The 6,950-nt window shown below is 41.6% G+C and overlaps 1 long non-coding RNA gene across 1 annotated transcript in view; it reads right to left on the bottom strand.

Annotated features, from left to right (window-relative positions):
• Positions 1-890: 890 nt before the first annotated feature.
• The window catches only part of LOC148190421 (uncharacterized), a 55,655-nt gene continuing 49,595 nt past the window's right edge, over positions 891-6,950 (bottom strand). The window contains exons 2-3 of the long non-coding RNA XR_015777473.1: positions 1,180-1,244; positions 891-924 (exon numbers count right to left, since the gene is read on the bottom strand). This is a non-coding gene — a long non-coding RNA (uncharacterized LOC148190421). The remainder of the gene's footprint in view (positions 925-1,179; positions 1,245-6,950) is intronic.

Genomic DNA, 6,950 nt, shown 5'->3' with positions numbered 1-6,950 from the left:
GAGGGATTATGTCATAGTATTACTTGAAATGTATTAAATTGATTATATCTTAAGTAATATATTAATAATTATTGTGCACAGCCACAAACATTATTTTCAAATGATTATTTCTCACTTGCAGATATTTTGCATTACATTAAAATCTAGCAGTAGTTCAATAGAATTGATTTCATTCTTGAATTTCACACAACCAAGTTAGGAGTTGGTTTTGTTATGACAGTTTGATAAAAAATTTAAAAAAAATATTTTGCCAAAGATTTTCATTTCTAAAATCAAAATAAGTCTGTGAACACTTTGTTTTCAAACCATTTCATGCAAAATGTGCATATGATAGCCAGTGTTTAGTAACAACGGGCCCCAGTGCAGGCTATTATGACAGAGCCATGCACACACAATTAAGCGTATTTAAATGTGTGCGTGCGTGTGTGTATACATATTACAGTGGCAATGTGTTACCTCGGCAGCTCTTGTAATTGCAGAGTATAGAGGTTAAAGAGAACGTGATCAGAGGCATGGATAGTGCTGTGACATTCAAAGTTCACAAACGTGACAACAAGCACCTGAGAGCAGAGGAGCTGTCCATTTAACTAAAATGACCATGGACTTTTTCAGGCATTTTTAGAACAATAACCTCACGAAAGCTGCATTCCTCAACATAAAGGCAAGAGACTATAGTATATAAGAGAAAAGAGAGCTGCAAAACCAACAAACAACACCATGAAAACTGGTGAGCTACAGCAGCATACACACAGTATACCCACAACAGTACAAACACACAATGAAACAGGTGCTCGGCAGCGACCTGACTCCGAAATAATAAAAACCTCTGTAACAGGGGCACAGCGGCCCAACACATACCCCAAATCTCCTTGAAAAGGCACTTGTACTCACCTACTGACTGGTTCTGTCACTGACCTGTTCAACCTGCAATGGAAAATATGTAAATATAACGGTTGTCTAATGCAAGGAATAGCTAGCATCTACTAGATTATTATTCAGATAACATATTATTTCATAGGTTGGCTATCAACCTAGTAGAGACCTAAATTTATTAGCAGCCTACAAATTAGTCTACACAATACATGTATACCTTGTCTTAAAATTGACATCTAACAGAACAGCCAAACGTTACGATTATTTAGACCAACGTTACCTAGCTTGCTGCTGACTTTAGCTTACCTGCTACATGTTTGTTGACTCACTGAGGGCAGCGGCGAGGGGCTTGTTTGTGAGCTGGCGACTGTCTGAAAAAAAAGAAAAAAGAAAAGAATCTAGTTTAGGGAGCTATACAACCTTCTCCTCCTCTTCTTTTCTCTCCTGTCTTTTCTTCTGCGTTAAAATGGCATGACTGCTTGCTGGGCTTGCCTCAGTGCGCTCAGCGTCAGTGTTGACAGATTTTGTGCTTCACCTAACCATACTCTCATCATCTTGTCACATGATCGAATAGAGGCCGCAGATTGGACAACAACATACAAACATTACCCAGCAGTCTTCATTGCATCCATGTACTATATAAATACCAAAGAAAATATTCATTTGATTTATTATTTTTTATTATTTGTTTATTATTTTGTTAATATTTGAGGGTATATATAACAAATGGAATCTAGACTATTGTCAATGCAATACAGTGGATGCTTTTTATCTAACATAACTTATTGTTACTATAATGATCCAGTTTTGCCAGGGGGGCATTTCTCCAACTGGTGTGGCTCGCCCACACCGCGGGCCCCTATACAGTATGGGCCCTAATGTGGCTGCACCACCTGCACTGTCTACACTTAAGCCCCTGATGATAGCTTGAAAGGGTAGGTTACTGATTCTTTCCTAAAGTTAGGGTCAAGACCAAAAAAATGGTCCCAGACCCATTTTTATCTGGTCCCCAATTGGCAGAGTAAATTGCATCACATTGCTGTGAAATATGAATTCATTTTGGTGGTTAAATTAGAGGACGAACTTTTTTTTTTGGCTACACTAGCTATTCAACAAGTCTGTCTCTCTTCTCATGAGCCCTGAGCTGATTCACTCACTCTCAATTGCATACATCCTGTAAAAATAAAAATACAATGTAGAGAGTAGAATTGGTGGCTTCAACAATGCCATTTGAAATACTGAGGAGAGACCTTAATTATACACTGTATGAAAGCAATAGATGTAGTCCCCCTGACGTTACCCATTGGTTTGTGGACTCAAATTCTGAAGCTTTGAGTTTGGCATTTTTGCCGATGGATATTAGATTTTTGGAGCCAATAGTGACCACATTTGGATAAAAGGGTGGTGCTGTGGAAGAGTGATCTAACTTAGCAAAGACCTTGGATCGGACTCAGGGATTTACTTGCTTTTGGAGCCAGCCTCAAGTGACCAGGGAGCTACAGTCCTTCGATTTGGCTTTATTTTTCAACCCAAGAGGTTGCTACTTGGCCTCAGTGTGTTTAAGTTTCCATGTTGAACAAATGAAACAAATTCTGTGTGGGTGTGAGACTAATATGGTGGTGACAAGTGAGAGTGGGAGAAACATAACATTACACTCAGCAAAGCTGATTATTGCTGTGATATTCGTTTATTCCAAAATGAATACATTTCATATCCATTTAAAATTCACAATTTGCTGTGTTCTTTCTTAGTAATTTTAGAAATGAAAATGTTATGGCCATTCATGATGTATTTTTGGTAAGTTTGGGTCTCTGGGGACACCAAATTTCTCTTTGGGATCTCAATCTAAAAAGGTTTAGGAAAAGTAAGAAAATATCTCATCATTTGGGTGAACACACACTGCAGAGGAGGCAGTGCATTTTGAATTATGCAAACAGAGAGGGGAAAATGACTATCGGCTACTCTGAATCCTTATTCGGCAGCACTGGAACACTTTCAGGTCTCAAAACAACTGCAGTAATAGTTAACCTTATTTTACAACTGCTGATGTTTGTCCAGCCTCACTGTCTTTATTTCTGTCCTCTCCCCATCTCTTCCTCCTCACCTTCACGTCCTGCCCTCTTAATCCGCCTATTTCCCCTGACTTCTTCTGTCCTCCCTCCTTCCTCCACTCTTCCTCCCCTGCCTCCCCCTCAGGGGTTCTCAGGTTACCACGCGTCACTGATCCAGACAAGCTGGGGATTCTTTCATCGAGCAAATTACAGGCAATTAGGAGCCCAAAGGATAACATTTAGTGTGCAGGGGAAGGCCGGAGCAAGAGGAGAGAGGGTTGTGCTGTGGAACACCCAGATCCTGGACAGAGGGGGGAGAGAGAGAGAAGTGTGTGTTTGCGTTGTATTAGGTGTATGTGTACATGTGTAGACTAAGTCCTGATAACTAACCCTCCAGTCCTGAAGACATGCTAATCCAACAACCGTGTTCCCTCGCTGGCACACGCATAGAGACAGAGAAAGAAGGTAAGTGAAAAGTACCAAAAGGGACAGATACAGTCACAATGGGAGTGCCACACACACAGGAGTGTTTAGAGTAGCAGCATGGTTAAGTGAACCACAGCCATATAAACTGCAGCATTCTTCAGGACCTCTGCAGCTTCAAGCCAATATGTCTCTCAGAGCTGCGTGTGTGTGTGTGTGTGTGTGTGTGTGTGTGTGTGTGTGTGTGTGTGTGTGTGTGTGTGTGTAAAAGAGGGAGAAGGAGAGAGTGAGTGTTAGTATGTGCTGTCATCATGCATTTACTATTCTGAACCAACTGTGAGAGAAGACTGAGGAGATTAGATCTGAATTGGATGAATAAAGGGGAATGGAAAAATGTATCTCAGCATCTCCGCACGATGGGGTTTGATTTCTCCGAGTATCTCAAATGAGTCCAATTTCTGCTGGGGGAGCTTTGTGCTAAATGCACATTTGGTTTGTGTTCTGTCTGAGCGGAGTTCAGAAGGTCAACTTCATCTCACTGATCACTGCTAATAAGATGAGGTTTCATCAAACAATGAGGAGAATATTAGAAAGCGACTCCAGATGGTTATTTTACCATTTATCACACAGTGAAAGGCTATATCTGTCTTTGAAATCCTCAACAAAGCCTCAGAGAAAGTCAATCTGGACATATTTCTACACAATTTGGGACAACGCCATGCCCTGCACTCTCTGGGCAATCACTTGACACATATGGACACCACTCATTTGGCAGCAGGGTCTGGTATGTGCTCAATGTGGAATTAGCAAACTATTACAGCAAATTACTCCTCGCTGTAATGAGGTGAGAAAGGAAGAGAGAGAGCAAGAGAGGATGAGTGCACAAAGGATGGTGCACTCTACAGCTGTGAACAAATCGGGGCCTGGAAGAGCTAACATCATAATTCCAGGCCTATCATTGTAATCACAGCTCCATCACAAAATGGATTTTGTCAGGGCACGCCAAGTCCACTAAGAGCTGCTCCAGTTAAACATTAAGCAGCTGCTCTCTCTCTCTCTCTCTCTCTCACACACACACACACACACACACACACACACACACACATTCAAAGACACACAAATACATTACATGGCTTTGTTGTGTTTTTGTGAAGGATAAGAAGCTTTTGCAGCAAAGTGTGAGTGTACCTGTGTGCATGCATGTGTGTGTGTGTGTGTGTCTCAAGTGAAGCCTGGAGCTGGTTTGGATTAGCTCTGTGTCTTGTTCAATCTGACAACAGTGACGTGTGCCCCGGTGGCCTGCACTATTGCATCAGTGTGAGTGTGCACATACACGGCTGCGTGTGTGTAGTGTGCTTGTGCTTGTGCATGAACCTGTGTTTGTGTGTGTACCAGTCGCATCACTGCTGGCTGGGAATGCAGGGAATGCTTCTGGCTCTGACCCCACCCCTTGTCCTGCTTGGCCGGCCCTCTCCAGAGGGACACTGATGGGGAGTGATGGGGGTGCTTGTAGTTGATGGGGCTTGGGGGCGGGGGGGTGTAGTGACAGTTCAGTAACACTCACCAGAGCCCGCCGTCCCATGTCGCAGAGTGGCATCGCCCACCCTCAGTGCCAGAAGGGAGAGTTTATTTTTTTAGCTCCTGCACTCCCTAGCACTGGCTACAGAGGACCACCGAGCGTGGGGTCTCTCTCTCCCTCTGCCCTAAGCCTCCTCTCCCCCGGCCGGAAAGAGATTTATTGGGGAGGGGGGAATGAAAGAAAAAATGCTTGTGACCTCCACTTAACTAGAAGTAAACACACGGCTGTGGTAGTTTAATCAAAAGTGCACGCTCTCTCTCAGTGTCAGAACAGCGGGGTTATGGGATTGCTGTACACAGGTTCCAGTGTTGGCTTTTTTAGAGCAAAGAATGGGAATGTGGGGATGTCGGGGCATGGGCCTTTACAATATCTTCAAAATGTGAGAGAACATGCCCAAATATAAGCAAAGGGGAAAAATGCTGAAATTCTGAAAATAAATTATTGGCTATAAAGCAACAGCCATACATATGGCATCTCTATTTCAAGACTGAATCAAAAGTTAAAGTTTAAGTAAGTCATATTAGTTTTTATTTCCGCACTGATTACAGCTGTGCATAAGAGCGCAACTCATCTTTGAGAATATCTCCATCTGAAATCAGACCCAAATCTTCCTGCCCAGCAATTAAAACACACACCACTAATAACCTACATCTGTTTGACATCATATTTATTTTACAAGGAGGAAGTCTCTACCACTTGTTTGGCTTCTTCAGCCCAGTGGTTTAAGAGCCACTCTGTGGGTAAAAGTTTCTACAGGCCTCCAGAGTTATGATCAATTTGCTGAGTTTATTAATTTACATTTATGCAGTTGGATTTACCTGGCTCAGCCAGGGTAAACCTGTACAGTACTTTTTTAAATATATCATATGTACATATTTAAAAATAAAAATTCCCAGTCAAAGTGACGCAAAATCTGTTCTAATTTTGCTACTTTTCCTGACAAGATATCATGGTTTGTCTCATTTTTTATTCAATGCTACTAATTTAACTGTAGATTTACGGGGGCACACATTTCTTTCAATTTTTAGAACATGTTTTTGTCTCCCCCAATAAAAACATGAAAGTAGCCAAGGACATTTACAGCATAACATGATGAAGAAAGGGCAAAAAAATGGTACACAAAAATCAACTAGAATGCAGGAAAGTGTTTGATGGTCAAAATTTTCTTGGATGTGTCATCCCCAATATTGAAACATAATCTATACCCTTGGCTGCTTATAAATGTTAAATGTGAAAACAAATTGTACCACTGCTTTTTACGTATTTAAAGAAAAAAGATACACTGTGCTATTTATTTAGTATGATAACACTTATCACTCATACAGTGTAATCATGTTGTTTCATGTTACAGTATGTTGACTTAATTGACAATTTCTGAAATGCTAATAAAGAAAAACAAGTAAAACCTGACTAATTACTCAGAATTGTTTGATTTTCCAGTAAAATGTCTAAAACACAGGTGCATGATTATGCTGATACAGAGCAGGAGTTAGACATCACTGTTAAATGCCAGTGATTACACCACTGTTCTTTGCACTGCCAACAGTTACACAATGTTTTTCACATATCAGTGAACAAGACAGTTTTTCCATTGGGGCTGCACTGCCAGCTCCTCTATCCTTTTTTTCACTCAAAAGCAGTCACTGATCCCTATCCCACCCCCCCTATCTCCATCCAGCCCCTTCCAGTTCACAAATGAACAACAACAATATCTTTCTCATCTTCACCTTTCTGCTGTGTTTTGTGTGCTGGCCTTCCACTGACCTCCTCCTGGCTCCCTGTTTCTTTTCACTTCCTGACATTTTCTTGGTTCTGAATCCAGTCAGTATAGGGCGCACTATGGACACAGAGACATGTCCTGTGCATCTGAAAACCACACTGAACATTTTAAAGAACAGTCTGTAGATACAATACACACAGCTCTGTATACTACCAGTCCTGAATAAACAGGCTCCTGCTCCTCAGGGGAGCTAATGAACGCAGAATCAGGCCTCTGACCAGCTCCCCTCACAGGGCAGCAGTTG

Source organism: Plectropomus leopardus, chromosome 1 (genome assembly GCF_026936395.1).
Source record: "Plectropomus leopardus strain MGB_pleo_1.0 chromosome 1, ASM2693639v1, whole genome shotgun sequence".
NCBI classification, from domain to species: domain Eukaryota; kingdom Metazoa; phylum Chordata; class Actinopteri; order Perciformes; family Serranidae; genus Plectropomus; species Plectropomus leopardus.
The sequence above is the reverse complement of the archived record's forward strand: the minus strand, read 5'-3'. Positions and strand labels throughout refer to the sequence as shown.